We start from the raw sequence: 24386 nt of genomic DNA on the forward strand, positions 1-24386 counted from the left end.
AATTAACTTGCAATACGTCAAATATTGAGCTAGTAGTAGTGACTTTTAGTAAATGTAATTAGTTTTATTCATTAGTTGGCTAAGTGGAAATACTCTATCCACTTTAGAATTTTTCAGAGACACATTTTTTCAATGAAACATTTTTAAAATTTCTGCTGTATAATCATAAAGTTGGAGGATATTTGGCAACGCACAAGAGCATTTACTTTAATTACATTTTTAAAGTATGAGTATGCTCTTTTGAGAAAGCATTATCATCATGTCTGCCTGTAGTATGGCTTTAAATTCAGGTTTACTGATCACATTGTTACCAGATTCGATGAGATACAGAAAAAGAATAGAGAACAAGCTGCTGGTTCACTAGAATTCGCGATGACGGCCATTGATACTGAACGTTCCATTAAAGAGTGCATCATAGTATACTGAGTTGTAAAGACTTTAAGATCACATAACATCACTATGATCCGCTTGGCCGAGAAGCTCACCATTTAAGAGGTCGCTCGAGAGCGGGAGAGACGATGCTAAAAAAATTAGGCCGTAACCTCAGAATAATAGACTATCTGTAAATACTTGATTTGGGAAGAAAGCTTCAGTATGGGGACAACATAGCCACTGACAATCGGCGACATGAAGCATTTTAATTTCTCCTGCCTTACCACCCCCAAAGAATTTACACTTCCATTGACATTTCTTGGAGAGTACATATTTTTCGGTTTTGTTAATATGAACTTTAAGTGGCCTGATTAAAACCACTTTTTACACCTATTCCTCGCTTAATTTCCACTGCCATGGGTTCATAGGTGCCTTTACGCAAATCCTTCTGAAACCCGTATGAACTGGCTTGAAGAAGACAAAAGCATACTCAAAACGAAAATTAACATGTGACCTGCGTATAATATTTTTGTTTAGTCGAATTTATGTGGCGTAAGAATAAGCGCTCAAACGGAGCTCTCTCTGTGCGCCAGTTTCGTCGTCAGATATTCCCATTGGGAACTATAGCATCTCGTGAAAAAACTGAAAGCATCTGGGCTAGGTGCTCTATCATTTTAATAATCAACGCAAGGCTACATGTGGCTTGAATGATGCTTTAGTCATTACTAGAAAAGGCTGGAGACTTTTTACCCGCTACTTACTACTTGCCTGAATGAACTTTCACAATTTCCAGTCTTTGGCTCTCGAGTGGCATATCTTCATCAAGGAAGCTTAGTCAAAATAAATGAATGGATAACAGAAATTTTTTAATAAGTTACTCTAATTTTACAGCAAGAAAATATGAAATCTGCTTGTAAGTTGACAGACAATTACAATACAGAGCATATTTAATTTACGGTTTTATACAAGATATTCGTTCACAATATTAAGAGCGCAAGAAATTTCCGGGCTTCCTAATATTTCTGCGTTTCTTAGATATTCTTTAAATAGTTAGAACAAGGAATAGTTCTGGGGATAAATTATTAAATTCAAACCCCGGCGATTTGAAGAAAGTGTTACGTAAAAAGACATAATACTTTTCTTAGCAAAAAAATTGGATATTTGCTGTACAAACTTATATTAAGTACGGTTATGTAAACATGATCAAATAGATTTATCTGTAACAGCTTCATCTCAATATTTTGTTTCTTTCCTATTAAAATAAAGAAAACATTTTATTTATATTTTAGATACATAATAGGAAATTACACGAAGAAGAAAAGCTGTTAGAAGCGTTCCCATATACAACCTCTTATTAAATTGCAATTCTTTAGCTTCAAAAACAAAGTGAAGAACAATTCCTTCAGCCATAGAAATGCGTTGACTGAGATTTTGTTTCCAAATACGTAAGGTTTTTTGTTTCTTCCTTCTACAGCGATGGAAACAAACTGTCAGTAACCATGACATTGCGTGAAACAAAATTTTCTTTCAAAAGAAAGAGGAATTCTTGGCAATCTTTGCACTTGTATAACTAGAATTGTTTGAGTTGTTCTTGCAACGAACAACGATGTATCTTATGTCAACAACGTATAGAACGTTTGCTATATAATATATGATACCTATTCCGTGTTTACATAAAAGTAAGTAAAACTGTTTTGTTTTAGCAGAGTGGTAATTTGTAATAAAAGAATTTGTCTTTAGAACTATTTCAGGTGTATAGTTTTTACTGATGCTACTGATGCTCCATAGATTGAGAAATACATTATTTACATTAGAGTTAATTTTAATTAAAAAATTTTTAAATAGTTTATGATAAATTAAGATCTTATAGAAAAGTCTCACCTGGTCTAAAAATCTCAATAGCCAAGATTAGCAAATGGAGAAATAAGGAAAAACTGGGAAAAGATATTAGGAAGTAAATTGTATTGATTATTCTATGTGTCAGGTTGACCTTACAAGAATGTCATTTATTAGTCAATATTAATGGCATTGACATAAACATGTAAAGATACATATCATCTGACTCCTAGCTGTGCTACTCATTCTTTTGCTCTTTGTTAACTTGTCATAACATATTTCCATGAATACCAGTAATGCTAAGTCTGATGCAGACCTATCGAGTCCAGTAAGGTGGCATATCATGATTGGAAAATTCCTTGCTTGTGGTATTCCTGCCTAAACCATTCTTGAAATTATTGAAAATGGTAGTATGATGATGATACAATATAATCATTATGCTTGAAATAAGTTTCACTGACTAAAACACAATTCTTAGAACCAGTTGTTTGTGTTGAGTAAACAAGCAGCCCATTAGCAAAAGAACGTTGCGTTATCTGGTTCACTTTATGCATGATACCCATGAAAGACGAGATTCAATGAATGCTATGATTTTTGCCACATCCTACATAATATAATTCACAAACTCAGGGAAGCTAAAAATATTCTTTCCACCTTGAATAACCGATTTTTCTCTCTTCTCTTGAAATTAGAAAAAAAAAATATTTAACCAATTTTAAATCAAATTTTATATAACTTTAAAATTCAAACTGACCTAAAATAGCTGATTTTGTACTATTTTACATTCTAAATTTCTGCTTTTAAAGGATCTGTTTCAGTTGCTAAATATTTGCACATTAACTGAGTTACATACTTGTAGTCTTAATGCATTCTCATAGGAAATAGAGTGCTGTTCTGTCTTTCAAAACTTATAATTTGCAGTTTATTGCTCATCTGTTTCTGCTGTCTCTTTCTATCACAGGTATTTGTTTCCTTGACAGTGGTTTTTATGAAATTATCCAATGTATACTTTCCATTTGGCAAAATAATTGCACCGGAGGCAGAAAAATTAATAATCTTTGCTACACCAGTGTTTATTAATGTTATATTATGCTACACCAGTGTTTATTAATGTTATATATATGCGTGCAATTTATTTCTACTTTCTACTTTTATCACCTACTATTTAATAATATATTAGAAATTTATTATTTTTTCTGAAAAAACGTCTTTTCGAAGGTACAAAAGTGAAACACTGTTTCGTCAAGAATTCAAATTTTTAAAATACGACTACAGGGCGATGTGTAAAAAACTTCGAAAAATCTTAAAGTGTTTAATATCGCCTGCCAGTGGCTGAGTGGTTAAAATGAGTGGAACATGGTTTATTTATTCCAATTAATATCCGTTTCTGAGACTCACTTGGGCTCTACCACTAGCGAAAAACGATGGCTGCATGGGTGTTTTCTTATTTTTTCCTCCGTATGATGAGAATATGAGCCATTTTATTTAGAACATCTTTTTCGAATGTATCCCTTAAGTACAGAGTCCTCGTAGGCTAACCGTATTCTAATCTAACTTAATCTTCTCTAAGTTTAGGACATGTTTCTTCAAAAAAAGATTTGTTCAGCTGGTATATATAGCTTAAGGGCACATGGAACACAAAATGGTTCAAATTTTTGAATTATTGTCTTAAAAATAGAGCAGACTCACATGATTCCATAAATATATAGTTTGTATAGGTTTAGAATATATAAAATCCAAAAATACGTTATATAAAAATGTAAACAAACAGTGCCTCGCCCCTCCCCTCGCGTAAGGGACATAAGCTTTTTACGTTTCTCAGCATTCTTACTCACTGAAAAGAACAAATCCTTATTTTATTTTACCCTATGGTTTATTCCCCTTCTTTCTAGAAGACAAACTACAATTTTCAAGTACCACTTAAGAAAACAGTGTTAAACTACAAGAAGCCAAACTACAATTTTCTGATACATTTCTCAATTTTTCTAATAGAAAACGTTTCTGCAAATTCACACATGGTAGAACTCAGAATCCAAATGAGGGTTTTAACCATTGTTTATGGGAATGCTTACCTAAAACTATTTTTATCTCATATCATATAACTTATATCATATACTTTGATAATAGGTGCTTTAGATGCCGTAATTTGTTTTAACGATGGGGCTTACAACCACACAAACGTTCTAAAATATCTGGGATTTGAACTAGGATATAATATGAAAATTCATTGAAAACTATTTGATGAGGCTCAAGTTCGGGAAACATCCTTAAGTTTCCAAAATCTCTCTAAATGAGCCAGGGTTAAAACTGAAATGACAAAACAGAGAACAATTGAAGCAGAAATTTTAAAACAAAATGGTTATGGTGCCGGAAAAATTTAAAATAGTATATTTTAAGCTTTGTGGGTATGCACACAGTTTTTTGTCTTTTTCTCGAAAGGTGTTTTATTTTAATGTTTCGGTACATTTTTCTAGAAATGTATTTAAGATAGTGTATTTTCCCAATTGTACAACTAACTCGTTTCTTTAAAAATACCTAACGTTGTAGATCTGATTGATTAAAACATTTTCTTAAAATTTTTGGAATTTTCCAATTTTTTAGCAAAATTAATTATTTTTTTAGCCCAAATTAAAATTGCTTCTTATTTTACTAAAATAGTATGTTTTCTGTTACCATACCAAATTTTAAGGTTATAAACGCAATCGGTGTTTAGAAATATATACCTAACAGACATTTTGTTCAAAACATTTCATGTAGCTATATAAGTTAATTAGCTCTTGCAAACTAATTTACGCAGCTTATTAAATTCTTTTATTTCAATATAAACTGAAATATATATATTTACTATGAAAAGTAATCTCAATTAACAACATGTTGTTGAATACAAAAACTGCTTCCTTTCTCCCGTCAAGTTGTTCCATGTACCCTTAAATCTCAGCAGAACTTTTTATCTAGGTTACGTTATTTAAAAATTTATATATTATGTAAGAAATTTAAATAACCTATGGAAACACTTACTGTCGCTCCGGGTATTATTTTAATCTTATGTTTGTTTTGGTTCATAAAGCCAAATCTGAATATGTTAACAGATATATATATATATAATTTGATTCCAAGCGGTGATTTACAGTAAATCAAGTTGCTTTCATTCTAAATTCCCTGGCATAAAGATCCTGATGTAGGACCTTTATGCCAAGAGCCATAATTCTCTGAAGACTCGTGTAGTATATAACTTTAGGTCATTATTGTAAAGCAATAAAAACTCTTTTCTGAAGTAGAAAGTGTACTATATTAGCAGAGCTCAAGTTTTTACGGATGATCGATATGGACTAAAAATTATAAACCCATCTAAAAACTGAGCTCTATTACGTTCTTCTCCTTTTCTAACAACCAATCTGTTTTTGAATAATTCATGGAAACTGCAACGATCTGTCTTCACATCGTATTTTGAAAAATGTTTTGAATTAAAGTTTACGTTAAAGTTTTTATTTGTATCTCGAATTTTTGTCGAGAATTGATATATTCCAAAAACAAACTATTGAAGGAAACAAAAATCGAACGGTTGCTGCTACGAAACAAGTTCTCGTATTTATTCTTAACTTTTGCCGAAAATGATAGAATCCTGTTATGCTTTTCTAACGCCTTTGCTCAAGTTTTATAAAGCACTTTTTATTTTAAAGTTTTATAAGTCGTCAGTGGTGAGAGACACTTGTTCTGCTTCTACCATGAATTTCGAAATGTATCGAGTTTAAGAATAAAATAACTTGTCCACAGACTTTATTAAATTTTAGGAAAACCAACTAAGAATAATATAGACTATATCTGCTTTAATGAACATGAAAGCTATAAAATATCAATGTAAATGTTTCTGATGTTTACCTGAACTGAGTGTACATGCAAATGTTTCTGATGTTTACCTGAACTGAGTGTACTAAAATTGCTAGTATTAAACTTCACTACGAGTATTAAGCATCAGTAACATTTACTGAAATTTAAATACTCGCAGTGGAGAATCGGTCTCTCAGTTTTACGAATTAATTTCATTCGCTCAAACAATTTAGAATGATAAAATTTGTAGAGTGAACAAAAATGGAAAGTATTCAAATAAAATGTGCCATGTTTTGGGTTTCAACGTAATTACCATAATTTTGTTTAAATACATGTTCGATAACAGTAAATATACTAAACAGATTATATATAGAGAGAGATAGATTGAAAAGTGGCATATGTATTTATATAAATTACAAAATACAATATTTACACAAATCAACTTAAATAAGAAATAAACATCTGATTATAAATTTATTTGCTGTTATTAGTTTTATTATCTATTGCTAGATGACATTCTGGAGGTACTAACAACGCGCAAACATGCCATCTGGGGGGGTTATGTAACTGTCGCGTGATGCCTGGATTAGCGTTCTTTTTGTGTTGCGAGATAGACATGTTGTTTTCCCAAAAGTAACGTTTTTCATTAATGAGACTTAAACAACCAAAGCAGTTCAAAACCGTCGCACTAAAACATCATTGTGTAAAATATAGTGGTAAAAATACAACACCTACAAACCATCGCAGATAATTTGTACCACATCTTATGTTAACTAAACAGTCATTATAATCTGGGTCTTTATTATAGCTTTTTCCTTCCGCATTTCAAAGTAGTATGAAAATTAGTATTTAGAGTATTTAAGCTGGGGTTTTGAATCTTAGAGAAAGAGTGTCTAGCACTCGCATTTGCTGTTAGTTTTACCAACTGTCTTTAAAAGTGATACAGCGGTTTGACATTATCGCTATCCAATGCTCCTGTAAAAACCTACGCACCTACGCTCCTGTAAAAAAACTTAGCCAGTTTACTTATTATTTCACTGAATGTATTTGTATTTAATTATCTGTTAGTGCTTAATTTAAACAGTTGAATGCATAATCTTAGACTATGTTATCTGCTTTTGAATTTAATTATCTATTATTGATTAATTTAAATATTCATAAGTGGTGGTTCGTCTGTAGCACAAGATGTGCATTTATGTTAAATTTTCTACTAAAATATCATTTAAAATTTTTAGTATTTGTGAATTTTTCAGAAGTAAACTCGCTGTTAGTTTAGTAGATAACTCGATATTAGTTTAGTAGAGTCTAGCAGCACATCAGTTTCAGGATATAATAAGAATCCTAAAAATTCAATAATTATTTAAACGCTTTTAATATGGATAACGTCATGCAGTTACTCATATTACTTTTTTCTAAACTTTTGTATAGCATATTTTTCATGAAGAATTACTAATACAACTGTATAAAAGAAATTAATTAAGTAATCGCTTTCGACAGTTAACTAGGTTAGCCATAATTTCTACAAGATTTCAGATTTTGAATACTTAGATTTCATTCTTGCATTTTCAGTAAAAAAATTATTAGTTTATTCAAAAATATTAAATGGAGAATTAATATTTCATAATTCTCTTTTTTTTTTCAAATCATTACGCGATAACTAATATAAATATTTAATATCCAAAAATGCATGTCTTCTATGTTATCAGCATGCGATGATTCATGGTTGATTTATTTTTTACCCCGATATTGTACGATGATATTTTAAAATGGCGAAGGTATGAACCCATTTAACTTCTACCGCGATGTTTTCTCCTTTCTCCTTTTCCTGCCATGATATTTTTTATGTGATTTTATTATTCTCTTGCGTTATTTTTCTCTCCGCCGCATTCATTCGCGACGTTTTCCGTGAACACCTGTAATTCTTGAGGATAAGTTTCCCGCAAAATATCTTAAAGGAAGTTCGACACAAATAATCTGCCAACACTTGAGGATATCATGAGGATGAGGAACATCACGACAGTAATTAAAAACATTAGTGTGCAAAAAATGACCTTAAATATGGTAAAAGGAGCATGCTTTGCTTTGATAAAAACGCTGACGTTTCGTTTCTCATACATGTTGTAAAATCATAGTTTAATGTTGTATTTATTATAGAGACATTAGGAATTTTTGATGCAGAGAGACGTGAAAATGAGCAGTGCCCTCGTTGTAACGTTCCATTGTGTTAATTTGTAGAGCCATTAGGTTATTTTGAAGGAGGAGATATGAGCAATGCCTTCCCCGGGAATTGAACCTCGGACCTCTCGAATACGCGCCGAGTGCGCTGACCACTACGCCACGAAGGCATCCCAAGAAGGCGGGAGAAATACCTTATATACCCCCTTAAAGGGTTACTGGGGATTAGGGGACCCAATCGCCAAATCCTGCTGGTGGAGAGTCATCTTCCACCACCGACCCTGTTCGGGCACCACTCTAGAAACATTAGGATTTTTTTATGCTGAGAGACGTGAAAAATGCATAATGCTCTCGCCGAGAATAGAACTTCGTACCTCTTGAATACGCGCTGAGTGTGCTGACCTCTACACCAAGAAGGCATGCTAAGAAGGCTGGAGAAATACCTTACATTATATGATGTAAAAAAATAGAATATTGAATGTCTTACAGCTTTGTATATGTAAATATCAAACAGCAGTTACTGGGCCATGCCCGATTTTTTTATGACCTATTATTTTTTGCTTTCGCTGGAATCTCTTATTCTTTAAAGAAAACGTGATTTAATAAAGTGTTTTACCATTTCGTTAGACTTACCTTATAAGCTCAATTCTTTTAATGAAATTTACATAGACTGAGCTATTTATCGGCACTGCAGTGCTTAAATAATACGAAACTGAAAGTAAATATTCTAATATCTACTGTTTACTATGACCTGAAATTTACAACTAATACCAAGAACAACAAACATCTTTTGAACGTAACAGTAAAATAGTCTTGAAGTTTTTTCCACTAATGTTAAGCACATTCTTCCCGATAACATCCCATATAGTTATCTTGGTAAATTTCATTGTTCTTTCCATGAAATCCATGAAGTGGTGCAAATGCTCATAAAATAATTCTACGACGTTTCGCATTGCATGTTTAACGGGCCTAAAAGACATGCTGAATTTTTCATATCCCTATAAACGAAACAATAAAACCTTCACATAATCACCCTTTCCATCAACCATAAATCAAAACTGTAGCTAATATATATACTGAGTTTAATTCCACAAAAGTTCACAGCGTGAATTTAATTTTTCAGTAGGTTAAAAAAATACTGAAAATAATATTACACCAAAAGTCACTTTTACTATCGTCTACAGTGAATTAGATTATACCCCAGCGCATATCTCTTCAAAAAACACTGAAATGTCAAGTTTTAAAACATCTTTAAAGTGTGTTTTATTGTACCTAAAAAAATCAGGAAAAATAATTTTATCATAAATAAAAAATTCTGATATTATATGTAAGGTTATTCTACTATCGAACAGCTGAAGTAGAAGATGACAAAATAATAAAAATAGATATTCGTTAATCTTGAGCTTTGAAATTCACAGATTAGTCGAATCATAGCTTCTCACTACAAGGAGATTTATCTTCAGATATGAATAGAGATTGATGTTGTAGAAACATTAGGTATTTTTGGAATCAGGCAAGATGAAAGATTAGCAACGCCGGAAATAGAACCGCGGACCTCTCAATTACGCGTTGAGAGTGTAGACCACCACACTACGAAGGCATGCCAAGATGGAGGGAGAAATACCTTATGATGTAATAAAACATATGTTGGATCTTTTCGTCGCAGCTAACAAAATAACGCTCAAAACATATACCCCTGTAAAACTGTTATCTTACATTAGTGGGGATTGTGCAGTGAAGCTGTTCAGCAAACGCAGGGTGAGAGGTATTCACAAGTACGGAGATGAAACGAATCCTACATGATTTTCCTAATTTGTGACTCACTGTATCACTTAATTATCAGTGAAAAAGAATTTTAAGAAATACCTTTCTCACATATTTTATGCTAGTAGAAATACACTGAAATACTTATCATATAACGTTAAAATATATTTATTAGTTATAATGATGCTGTTAATATTCATAAAAAATTATCAATTTTAAGTAGTTTAAAATTAAGGCATTTTATCTGTCATTTTATTTTTCTAATACCTATTAACCGGAATGCCCAATTTTTTCAACGTCACAAATTCACGATCAGATGGTACAAAATGGATCAAATAGTTAGCAAATAAATGCAAACCTGTAAGATTTGAGGATTTTTTTTAATATATATATAATTTGACTGCATTATTAAATTATGGCAATCCATATTAAGGCTGTCTATTTAAGATGAAAATTGCTTTCCAAGGAAGTCTTTCTAATGGACGATTTCCACGAAAGTCTTTCATAGTTTGCATTCACTCTACCTTTGGAACCTACCTATCTCTCTACCTATGGAAAACTCTCATGAGTCGACCTCTTTGTTTGCATTTGAACCTGAAGGAGGTCCTAGTGTTTAGCTGTCTTATTCATTGGGCCACTAGTGAGTCCTCTTTTTTCCGAAAAAAGGAAAATGATTGCATTGTTGAAATGAAAGCTGGTTACATATTATGTTTCAATACTATTAATGTTTAATAAATCTTAATTATAAGAACAATGCGATTGATAAACTTTTAAATGTCGATGCAGAAGATTCTAGATATCAAGTTTTAAATGACTGTAATATCATATAGATTGGTCATGTCAAATGTCAAACAAAGATATAAAAGCAGTTGTTATGATAATGATACGAGTTCATAAAATGCGAAAGCTTAAAAATATTTAAAAATAGGGATAATTGCCTATATACCGAAGGGAATTTTGCGGTTTTCCTCAGATATAAATATTTCTTTCAAAATAACCCAAAATAAATCATATATTTCCCTTATAACTTAAAAGATAATTAAGGCACAATTTTATAACTGCATTATGCACATAAACTGATGAAAGTTGGCAGATAACAATGTCTTACGTCCATGGAAAAACTCCATCTCAGTCAAAAATGACTTTTGTAATCTCTGCTCATTTGTTTACTGCAACAGATCCTGACAGATGAATTGGTTTTCCGCTATATTTCATATTATTTTGTTTGTTAAACTTTTCCCCTGTTTCTTCCAAAATATTTTCATACTTTTTTTAAATAAATATAGATACAAAACTTTTTCTCTTCACCAGGTCTTTATTTAGTAATTTTACACTGATTGAGTTGTAAATGATTTCTTGACCATTAGCCTTTCGGTTATAATTTATTAATACCACAAAAGCTTTTGTTCTTTGCAAAGAACAGATAATACTCGAAAATGAATTTTAAAATAATAAGTATGTTCTAGGTTTCGTTACAATTATTACATTTCGTCTGCGTTTTATATCTCTATTTCAGTTTACAAGATAATATGTTAACGGGGTATGAAACTTTACAAAGAATTTCAGTCGGATCTAATGTGTTGTAAATTCAAGAAAGCAATAATAGCGTCACTTTAGCTCCACAGATGTTACATATGATGGCCTGTGCATAAACAAAGTTAAATTAAAATAATCAAAATAGAGCATCTGAAAGTTTTCGAATTTCAGCTGTCACACAAAAGGGCTTGTTAAGGCATTTTACGCTCTCGCTGAATACTCAGTCTATTCGTCTGCTGTTGCTTTCATTCCTGATTATCTTTTCCATTTTGTCTTTTTATTAGTAAAAATCGTTTTCTTCGCACTTATGCCATACAGATTTGAACAGCAAAATCACAAAAAAATTTAAAAGTAGCACAACAGCATATGTTTAGAATTCCCGATGCAGTGTTAAGGGTTTGCATACATTCTGTATATTTTTCAATCTTTTCTCATTTCATCATATCAGTACAATGACTTACGAAACTCCTTTTTTGACTTTTTATTATTAACGTTTTGTGTGTTAACTTTATATAATATTAAATATTACGCTCTTTGCACTTAAACCGCGTAAAATTCAATTCAACAGCTATGTCACAAGATATTTAAAAACAGCATATCTTAAAGATTTCTGATAGATAAAAAATATTTTATTCCGTACAGTGTTGCCATGCTGCTTTCAAATCGTTGATACCTTAATCAAAAATTCATTAAAATTTTACAAGATATCAAATAAATAACTAAAAAACATAAAACGTCATTCTATGAAAATCTTGAATATTTTTAATTAGATTGACCATGAATTGAATGCATTTTTATTATTTAAATTAATCTCAAGAACTGCATCTACGGCTTTTAAATAGCTTAGGTTGTTAACCCACAATTGAAAGATCTAATTTCAGAGTCAAATATCTTACATTTCGCCGAATGGCAAAAGACTCGAATGAAAATTGAAACGACGCATTTATAGTGGTTCGATGCAAAATCCCATTTCGAAAGCTTTTTTGGGCTTATAGTCGTTTCGAAATCTTGTGTCAAGAAATTTATAATCAGTACGTCGTTTTTAAAAATATGACACAAAGAACGAGAAATATTTAAAAGGTAAGACAAGTGTATGATCAATGACAGCAGACAGGAGCCTTTAGGAAAATGGGATAGGGTGTTTCAAATGATGGCTTTCTTAAGCACTGTTTTCAGCCATGAACCTCCAATTACAGTACTATACAAAGTAAGATATAAACTTTTATGAAAAGAGCTTTTACAAAGGTGGTGAGTAAAACAGTTTTCATGTAAGAGATTAAACATTTTCCATGTTTTTGAGGACATCAACGTCAAATAGTAAAATGTTTCTCGCATTAATATCTTAAATGTGTCCGCACTAGTAACTAACTACAGTCTCAGTATCTTGTGCTGTTTACCCAATACTGTTTTATTAGTCTCCAAACGAAATTACTTTTACCCCCAAATTGGGATAGTGGTTAGCGGAGCTGACTGCTGTACCGAAAGGCCCGGCTTCGAATCCAGGAGAAGGCACGGATGTTTGTAAATATATAATGTCTATGCGGCATGGGGACACTCTACTTGGCAAGCTAAAAGTCCTCTCGAGAGGTCGATGGTAGACGAACAGGAATGGGAGATCCTCGGATCCGTCCTTCCCCAGGTGCTGTCCATCATGAATTGGGGGCGGAATTGACGAAAGTCGTGATGTCACCTGTATGGTGCTCTAAGCTGTTGCCAACGACAGGCGCAATCTTGCACTCCTTGCTATGATGAAGTTCGGGGTCTTGTTTTAATCAAGTGACTTAAGTCACAGACATGTGAGATAAGTCACAACAGCAACAGAAGCTAATTTTTTTAAATTGATGTTTAACGTTTAGAAGATATTTGAAAGGTTTTTTTCAATTTTAAGCCGAAATATATACAGCTATTCTATAAAACTCAGTTATTTTATTTCCTGACACATTTTTTAATCTTACACTTAAAGCCATGAAACTTTTGTGTTTATCTTCTTAAAGTATAATCGTTATTTCATCATTGATTGAAACTTTTGCTGTAGATGACTGAATAAAAACTTGAATTTTATAATTATGAAAGCTTCTATATATTAGGAACCTAAATCACGTATATTTAGGAAATTAATCACGGTACTAGTAGGAATATATTTAAGAAAAAAAGCCACATATTTAGGTAACTACAATTTTCTATTACCCTGTATAGAACAGTGTAAGAATATTAACACTGAAGGGAAAATATCTATTATTCTATTAACGAGAGAATCAACTAAAACTTCTGCAAAAATTAAATCTTTAGTTTGCATCAAAATGTTTTGCTAAACTTACATTTAATGCAAATTTGACAATTTCAAAATAAATAAATAAATTTTACCCAGCTTTAACCACTTATTATTAATTATACCATCTATATAATGCATTAGTCTGTTATGGTTTAAATAGCTAAAGACTGTTTTCATATTTTAATCTTCATTTAATTTACAAAATACGAACGGTTTACTATTAAGAACTGCTTAAAATGCTTTAAAGTTAGAAATGAAATTACGTATTTAAGTTAAAATGATTTCCAGACAGGTATAATTATATTTTATATTCTCTTTGGCCTGAATAGTTAATGCAGACAGCATTCAATTCAAATATTGGAGTTCAGACCAAATATCAAACATCTCAAAACAATAAATTTTTTTATTGTATTCGTAAAAGTCATTGTTATAGAACACAGAATACAGTACGGTTAGTATAGAAGAGAGAATTTAGTATTGTTAGGAAAGAGAGAACTCACGAAAGGAAAGTTTAAAACTTGTGCTTATAATTAGGGTTGAAAATGATAATCAACATACATTCGTTAGGAATAAATGTATAGAGTTGAACTTTCTTTGATAGCATATACTAATATCAACACCTAATAGACTTGGAGCGAATTATCGCTTGGTTTGAAGTAACAATAGAGTCTTCAAAAGTTTTCAAACAAGCTTTTTTGATTAAATCAGAACATTAACTTAAACGCATATCTCGTGGGTAACAAACAACCACAACTTGTGGCGATGAAACTTAAAGTGATAGTCAAACTAAATTTTAAACCTCAGCCTAATAGTAACCTAAAACTAAGACTACACAACTGATTTTATATTCTAAGTATGCTCAGAATATCTCACGGACGGTATAATTAAATATCGGCAACAATAACGCACAACCGAAAAATTGCAATCTTATCGAAGATGTCGAAACCTAATAGCATGGCCTCGAGAGACAGAAATACGCTCTAACTTAAAATCCCAAAACCTCGGCTTAAATACGCTGAAACAGATTTACATTCCAGTGAGGATATGGACAGAAGAAATTATAGTAAAGGTCTAAATTACAATAACTGGTTAATTAAAAGGATAATAACCATACAAATGTAAATTATTGCAACAATTTGTTTACTGATTTAAGTTGAAAGATAACACCCATTAGGATATGGTATTTTGCTCCGAAAGATAACAAGAAATATTAAATAATTCGGTGTTAAATAGTGACGCGGGAAACTTACACCTCTTAAATTCTCCTATTAAAAACGAAATTAAACCTTAAAGTAAATTAATGCATGTAAGCGAAAGCTTTTCACGGTAGTTCAAATAAATTGCAATGTTCAACTCCTTTTTGTCTAATTTTCTTTTCAGCAGAAGCCAGATGGACTTCACTGAATTGAGAATGAATACATATTACATTTCAACGTAGTGCTAGCTCGAGCTTGTTTTGTCAACATTAATTCGAAAATCTATAATATTGCCAGTACTCTAACGCACCATAATTTGAAACCTAATAAATTATAAAAATTAAAATACAAAACTAAAACAAGATAATCAATTAAAAAAACTAATACCATGTAGGCAAACAGCTATCGGAATCTAAGAAGCGATATTTATTTAACTTACTCATGGAACATTGGGATATGAATAGTAACTTCGCGTGAACATAGTCAGTCTTCAGAACATCTGTAGATTTATACTGAAGAAGGTTTGGTTAGATTTGTTTGCTTATAGCAAATGATTTGAGGGTTATCTGTTTGAGAGGATGGATGCCTTCGCGGAGAACCTTCTGAGGGAAACTAGCTCGTATAGAGGTTATACGCGGGGAATGCGGGAAATCAGCCGGCCCGTTCACTGGGATTCGAACACCGGGCTGAACTACCAGTTAACTAGTGTTTACTGGTAACTAGTGTTTACTGGTAGTCATTAGTTCAGCGACTTTACATCTCGGTCGCTGGTGTAATACGCCAAAGAAGCAGATTTGTACTTAAGAGCAGTCACATTTATATTATTCTATTTTACTGAAATAAGACCAGAATGAATGATTAATGAGTTAGGTTAATACGGAAAAATCAACTTAGCAATGCCATAAATTCAAATCTAACCGTATAACTTGAATTTTCCTTGCTTTTATTGCTCTCTAATTTTATATGGTGTCATTTATATTAGTTTTTCTGTTTGTTGAGGTGAAATTAATTTTCGGCTCTTTTCCGTTGACCCGTCTTTATGCAAATGTTTATATATGGCGGAACGATATAATATTTTGCAAGGATGTTTAAAAATGAGTCATAGCGTCTTTTTACAAGATTAAACTTAATTCACTACTTGATTTTGCTGGCTTTTCCTTGTTTTAATGACCTGTTATTTTTACAACTAAACACTAGTTTAACTAAACCTCATTAACACAGACAAAAGGTTAAAATCAACTAAAAGGTCTATTAAAACTAGGCCTTAGAGTCCAACTAAACATTAACATTGCCACTCTGCTAAATAAAACCTTCACCTAAATTAGCAATGGGGCTGCAGTAATAGGAATTCGATACTACGATCTAACAAATACAAAATTTCCCTATTGATTTACAAGTTATTTAGATGGGCAGCTCTTCTTCTTAATCTGACAAGATGTACTGGATGGTTGCCTCAGTATTCTTTCTAAATTACGACTTTGCTTACTTTTTAAACTTGCATTCTAGTGAATGTCGATGTCAAAAATGGAAGGTACGGAAATTAATTAGCATAAAATTAACGTATTAGCTAAAATAAACTTTATCTATTTAATATTGAATATTTCTCACTTATCTCATATAGCCTTATTTAATGCAGAATCACTGCAGAATTTTGGTTTTTTTACCTAAGAAAACGGTCAAAAAGTAATGAAGGTTTTCTGGTATTTCTAAAATAATTTACCAAGCTGAACGGTTTTTAAAAACTCAATGGATTTTTTTAAATGTTATTATGAGTTGATAACAATGGCGGACTTTTAATCTAATAGAGTTAATCTTCCACTGAAAGCAGCTCTGTGATTTTAAATAATGATGAAATCGGATATTTTTTCAAACAGAAACGGAAATTAATTCAGTGTAAATTTAAGATTAAGCAGCTCAGAAACTAATAGCTTAAGCAATTATTTCCTTCGCGAATTACTCTCCTACATTCTACATTCCAAATATTAAACAGAATAAAACAAAATCATAAACCGAAAACATTTTGTGAGACAGAGAATATGGAGAAAGGTTTAAAAAAATTACTATTATAAATAAAGCAATGTTATATACATGAATAGTGCAGAAACGTTATGTAAATTGTATTAGGAAATTAATCTAAAGAATAACAGGAATAACAATATGGAAGTGAGAATGTTTATCGGAATGATTATATTCAGTTCATCTGAATTTCTCTTTTCCGAATTTAATTTAAAATCCACCATTCTTAGCAGCTCCACGAAATTACTTTTAGTCGTATATGACAAGAAAATTATGATACTGATTTTTTTTACATTTTGAGGGCATTTAATTAAATCCTTCAAACACAGAAAGTTCTTTTATGTATTTTATTTCGTATAGCACCAGATATCCTCTTATTTCTGGAAAGATGTTTCTTCATTCTTCGTGTTTTGATTTATGATTAAAATGATATATGATATCAAAAAATGTTTTTTCGGGCAGAAACTACATTCTGTTAATCATTTCTAAAATAAATCATTTCAACTCTTGACATTTAATATGATTTTTATAAAGAATCATGTTATAAATACGTAACTCCTAAATATTTTGTTTCAGCTATCTTACATTTGCTTCATTTAAGATAATAATAATTAATCTGCGTAGAAGTTTAAATTTATTAATGAACTGAATTACCCTTAAGTAATTCATACAAAGCAAAATAATTTTTCATTTTTCACTCTCAAATAGTTAAATTAATAAGTTCGCTCAATATTTATAATTTTTAAAACTTTTTTATAAAAAAAGCAAATAATTTTGAATAGGATCCTAACTGCACCTAGGACTGTAAGATCTAGTTTCCTCAGCTATCATAAAATGTAACCAGATCCACTTAAGTACTACATAATCCTTGCGAACTCTTGTACAGGCTTGAAGATGAACACAACCAGGGTAAGAGTGTAAAAGACCATTTTATTCAACACAAAATATTTAACTAATGGCACGGACTTAGGTACTGGCAAAATAACCGACCACTTGCACTGAAAACTTAAAAAGGTAATGTAACACTAAATTTAATTGTAATGAGTAATAAGAGATCACACAATTCAATTTAAGTTAATAAGTTGTCTCAGAAAACCTACTCTGGCAGGATAATAACTCGGCGGCAAGAAGGCGTAAACACTATGGAGGTTAACAGAAACTAACAACATACCCTCACAATAGCGAAATCCCGCTCTGTCTAACATTTTTTGCTCTAACAGTTTAAATACGCTCGTTCACTCTAACTCATTTACATCCTGGGGCAAGAAAACGCGAGAGGAATAAGAGAATTCAGAAAAACTCACAAAATAAAATAACTATTGGTAAATATAAATAAAACCCTATACCATTATAGCAATATTTAGTTACTTACAATCTGCAGCAAAGCGGTATGCGTAAGGTAAGGGTAAGCTTTATATAAAGTTGTAATAAATTAATTGAAAACACCGCAATTTTGGAATTCGAATTAAATAGAACAAAAAAATATATCATCCTCCTTCAAAGAAGATAAGAACTAAAAATTCCTTTGTGGTATTGCGCGGCCCCAACCTACACGCAACAATAATAGTGACTGCTATGAACTGGAAAGTACACAAAACTCTTAAGAAGGGTTTAACTTCCTTTTTATTCTACTTTAGAAGTTACAGATGCGTGCACTTGACGCTCACAAACTACGCCGACCTGGAGGTAAAATAAAAATAAGAAACTAAAAATGAATAATAACAAGTTACTACCTACGAAGCTCTCTAATCGTAACTAACCTAACCGCGTTCTAAGATACCGCTGATATTTCAGCAAACTTCTGAATATTAAGTTGAAAGATTCAACTATCTGCCGAGGCAAGCACACAGGCCGAAACGCGCGATTCTTCAATTTCTACCTAGCCACCTTCACGCTCGTGAAGCAAGAAAGCACACATTCGAACTCGTTTCCCTTCTATTTAACTCAAATTTACTTCCGCTGAAAATCTGAATACTTTGCTCATTCTACTAAAATTTACATACTCTGGCATTGGCAATTCCAGGGGAAGTAAAGCTTGACAGGAAAGATAGTTTAAACTTAAAATAAATGTTAGTTAAAATAAATATAAACCCTACACCTTAAACTAAGACATACTTTTTTATGATTATCAAAAATGTGTTTATTAAAAGTACATATGATTAACCAAATACATTACATATTAATGTTAACATCAAAAGTTATTTTCCTTTCTTCTTCATCATAAATCAGCATCTTTCAAACAGAGTACTTTCTTTCTATTAATACTTCAAATGCCCATGTGCACGTTTCGCAGCGACTTTTCTTTTCGGAGGCTTGTGCATCGAATGTGATTCTCAGGTTTTGTATTTTCTGAAGCCGTGTGAATCACCGGTGCTTCATAAACACACCGCTTCATACGGTTAAAATTATTTCTATGCACTCAGAAAGTTGCTTCATAATCTTGGTTTCCAACTTCTGGAAGCTTTTTTTCATAAATGTTTGTATTATTTTAATATATATTTTGCTGCAGTAATTTTAAGTAATTATTATTTGTGTGGAAGTCAGACAACGAAGTTGTAAATAAAGGATATTGTGTTGTTTATTGAAGGAGTACAAGACTAGTTTTACATTTTGAGATGTTTATACATTCACCAAGTTATTCGTTTTTTGATATATATGCTATTTTACTATTTATATTCTAACATACTATTAGTCTAATATTACTAATTTTTACTATCAATGTACACATGTATGATTTTAAGATTAATTAAATTATAATCTATTTATAAATGCAAAAAATATAAAAGTTTAGAAATGAAATATGAAAATAAACAAAACAATAACGAGTGCAAACGAAAACTAGGTACTGAAGTGATTTTACAATGAATGGGAAAAGAAAACACTAGAAATAAAAAAAACGTGGTCTGACAGAGTATTTTATCCGATTTTGCTGTAGCAGTCAAAGTGTTAAAATAATACTTCTTCTGAGCTTTATTCTGCAGTGTCCTGATTTCTTTTCCTACAAAATTTGTTTTTAATGTTACGAACATTTGATACCTAGGCTTTCTTCACGAGATGGCTATATTATATCAGCAGAGCATTTTGCTCTCAAGTGGTCTAGAATGTAATACAACTCTATGAAATTTGTGATCTTATTTATCATTTGCACTACGCTGTAACTGCTATTTCTCAATCTCTTTTAGTCTGTTGTTGCTTCAGATCTTTATTTTATTTCATAAAATTAAACTAGTATATTGCTTGCTCAGAGCGATTTAAAAGATATACTTAAGGATTTAAAAAGTTTCATTTTATTTTTAGTTCGATCCATAATTAATGCCTACTGCATCCGTTTCGTGCAATTTATAGTGTACTAAAAATTACACTCATGTCCATAAATTAAGGATAATTCGGAGTCATGCGGAAATCGAACTCTAAAATTATCATATAACCTGTAAAATCACTACACACATCTTCAAGAATCATACGCAAATTTCAGGAAGTAACCAGATGACACCGATGGTACGTCACAATGACGAAAGTGTAAGAGAGTGATATATAAGGAATACAGGCAAAGAAGTAAAATTGTTCGCAGGCGCTTCATAAGCATTTCAGTGCAATAACCGAATAGTTATGACACAAAGGACGCATTTGGAGGATTTCTTACGTCGTAGAATTATCGGCCGTCTGGAATGTGGGCGTACCCAACTGGAAGGACCAGACGAACTTGGAATTGCCCAGAGTGTCATCTCCAGGCTTTGGTAACGATTCCAAGATGATGGTAATGTGAGTAGACGTTACAGCACAGGTCGCCCCAGAGTTAGAACGCCGAATGAGAACCGGTATTTGGCAGTTACTGCAAAAAGAAACAGGCGGAGCAAAGCCTCAGACCTGTCTCGTCAGCTCTCAGCCACTGGTACGACAATTTCAAGGCAGACCGTGTACAGACGCTTAGGGCAGATTGGTCTATATGCTCGTACACCTGTCAGATGCATTCCAGTTACTGCAACTCACTGTCCCCTGCGTTTAGCCTCGAGTAGAGAGCATGCATTGTGGATACTGCAACAGTGGGCTTGTGAGATGTTTTCCGACGAGTCCAGGTTTAGCTTGCAGTCTGATTCTCGCCGGACCTTCATATGGAGAGCTCCAGGTACCCGTTACCTCCAAGAAAACATCATTGAACGACACCATGACGGTGGTGCAGGAGTGATCGTTTGGAATGGAATTATTCTGGGTTCCGGAACTGACCTGCATGTTCAAATTGGAACCATGGCAAGCCAAATCTATCGTGACGTCATTCTGGAACAACATGTACGTTTGTTTCGGGGCGCCATGGGCGCACAATTTGTGTTTATGGATGACAACATCCGTCCTCGCCGTGCAAACATCGTACGCGAATGCCTTCAATCGGAGGATATCACCCGTATGAACTGGCCAGCAATCTCACCGGACTTGAATCCAGTAGAGCACGTGTGGGACATGCTTGGCCGACGAGTTGCAGCCCGTCAACCTCCTCCTATATGTCTACCGGAACTTCGGAGAGCATTGCTTTTTTAGTGTTGTAATATCCCCCAAGATCAGATCGATAATTTGATACTCAGCATGCCTGGGCATTGTACGGACTATATTGCATCGTCTGGAACACATACAATGTATTAACAATCATATCAACCATGTAATATTGGTTTTTTGTAAATAGTTTTTTTTTTTTTTTTTTTTTTTTTTTTTTTTTTTTTTATTTGCTCCAGAGAGAAAAAATCGCTATTTTTTTTACAAATAAGTCAAATTTGTTTTGCTTCTAACTCCTCGTTTGCTTAATTTTGCATTATCCTTAATTTATGGACATGAGTGTATTTTTAAACATTTCCAGCATCTTTATAAAGTAAACCATAGTTTTTAACACCGTCTCTTACCTTTTCGGTATAGGATAATAGTTTGCATGTCACTTACAAGCAAGAACTGTCGTTATTTGCTCTTTTCCTCCCTTTAACCAGCCGTCTGTAAATTCCATAGCCATTTATTTCGGAAGTTTCTTGAAATTTGCTTTTCTTTGTTTAGTGATTTGCATTTAAAACATATAAGTGCAAGTGTTTGACTAGGTTCTCTTGAATTCGTTTTTAAAGTAGAATTTTGAACTTCAAAGTTTTCATCTGTGTTATCTGCTTTTGGCTGGTTTTATTTCATTTAGTACAATATCCGACAATGTACTTATTCTTCTGTCAATAATTCTTGAACATCTTCAGAATTTATATTTTCGAAAGATTCGGTATGTTTAGATTTAAACATTACACTTGTAGGGTTTATATTTATTTTAACTAAAATTTATTTTAAGTTTAAACTATCTTTCCTGTCAAGCCTTACTTTCCCCTGGAATTGCCAATGCCAGAGTATGTAAATTTTAGTAGAACGCGCAAGGATTCAAATTGTCAGCGGAAGTATTCTGAGTTAAATAGAAGGGAAACGAGTTCGAAAGTGTGCTTTCTTGCTTCACGAGCGTGGAGATGGCTAGTTAGAAATTGAAGAACCACTCGTTTCGGCCTGTGTGCTTGCCTCAGTAGATAGTTAAATCTTTCAACGTAATATTCAGAAGTTTGCTGAATTGTCAGCGGTTTCTTAGAACGCGGTTAAGTTAGTTACGTGTAGAGAGCCTCGTAGTTAGTCACTTGTTATTATTCTCTTTTTAGTTTCTTATTTTTATTTTACCGCCGGGTCGGCGTAGTTTGTGAGCGTCAAGAGCACGCATTTGTAATTTCTAAAGTTGAATAAAAAGGGATTTAAGCCCTTCTCAAGACTTTGTCTACTTTCCAGTTCTCAGCAGTCACCACTATTGTTGCGTGCAGGTTGGAAGCGCGCAACATTACACACTGATCCTTCTTATTAAAATATTAATTGACTGAAAGCATCCGAACGCTTCTGAGTTAAATAATAATTAGCTATGTTAATGTACGTTAATTTTAAGAAACCTGGTAACAAAGCCCAGCTGATAGCAGATTTGACGTAAGTCTAACTTCAGTTAGAAGTAATCGCAAATCAGAGTTTCTCAAGTATACGGTTCTTTTGTAATTTTCATTAACTAAAAAAACTGATTGTCTATTCACAGGGCGCATGAGTATCGCAAAAGTAAGTACAGAATGTTAGAAATAGCGAACATTGTGAATAATTGAGAAAACTTTTGTATTCTTGAGAATATTTTTATGCAAAATTATAGTATTTCTTGTATAATGTAATACAAAAGGCCTCAAGCGTGTGAAGCTCCACCTGAAAAATAAGATTACACTCGCAAGTCCACAATATTGATTTAACCTTTTTCCCGTGGGCTATAGGGGCCAATTTTGAACGTATTATGGCCATTTAGTCACTTATTTTAAATGAAAGGCACAGAAAAACAAATCGACAGGATCTTGCTCTTCCTAATACGTATTAAGGAGTAAATTTTAAATCTCCATAGTTTACTGAAATTTCTTGAGACACATTTAAAGTAGTGAAAGTGCGGGACATATATGTCCCAGCCCCCGAGAAAAGGTTTTAAGTAGCTATCTCCCGAATTGGTGGTTATCGCCAAGCTAGTGATGGTTTTGTCAAGTAATTTTTGTCGCCAAATTTGGCGACATTTTGTTCCGATTCCTGTATAGCTGTAACTAGTCTGATAGTTATGTAACTGTAACTGAATCCGACCCTATATCACTGTAACTCTGTTTGGCTTCCAACAATATCGAGAAATCGAAGGTACTGGAAATTTTTCGGCTGTCTGGGTAGTTATATAACAGGAGAGAGCGTCTGTTTTCTATATAGTTTAGAGTACAGAGAGTATTGAGAGATCACTGTGCGAGCTTTTGCAATTGATACTTTTTTATTGGGTTGTGTTTTAACGTCCTTGGTAGTTTAAAGTGGTAATTTTCATTGTGCTCTGTCACACTGAGAAGAGCTGTACGAGTACTTTTTAGAAAAACTCTAAAACTCTAAAATGTTTTTTTAATAAGTTTCTATTAAGTTATTACCCATTCTGTGCGCATTCAGTCTATTACCAACCCATAAGCAGGTAATAACATCATCATTTGTTACCGAAGAATTACAATGATTATTATAAATAAATTTAATTATTCCTAAATGATAAAAGTAACAATCCTGAGAGCTTAATTTTTAATTGAAAAAATAATTTAATATTCAGTACTTAAAATTTACGAAGATTTTTTAACATTGGCATGTGTAGATACATTGAGCTATCAATGTTTGAAGTCAAATCGACCGACTGAAATAACATTAAGAACGAAAATGAAATCCTTTGGCACTTTTTCAAAGTTGATTTATGACACAATATCAGCTGCTCAGAAATAAAATGAAAACGATAATATAAACGGCCCAGAAATCGAATAAATCATTCAAAGAAAGCTGTTTCATAATACATATACAACGGC

The 24386-nt window shown here is 32.4% G+C and overlaps 1 protein-coding gene across 1 annotated transcript in view; it reads left to right on the forward strand.

Annotated features, from left to right (window-relative positions):
* The window catches only part of LOC118198753 (synaptogenesis protein syg-2-like), a 191774-nt gene that overhangs the window by 48349 nt on the left and 119039 nt on the right, over window positions 1–24386 (forward strand). The gene's annotated exons all lie outside the window — the stretch shown is intronic.

The sequence above is a fragment of the Stegodyphus dumicola genome, chromosome 7 (assembly GCF_044657685.1).
Source record: "Stegodyphus dumicola isolate Sdum_Otavi_A_Nest chromosome 7, ASM4465768v1".
In the NCBI taxonomy this organism is placed as follows: Eukaryota; Metazoa; Arthropoda; class Arachnida; order Araneae; family Eresidae; genus Stegodyphus; species Stegodyphus dumicola.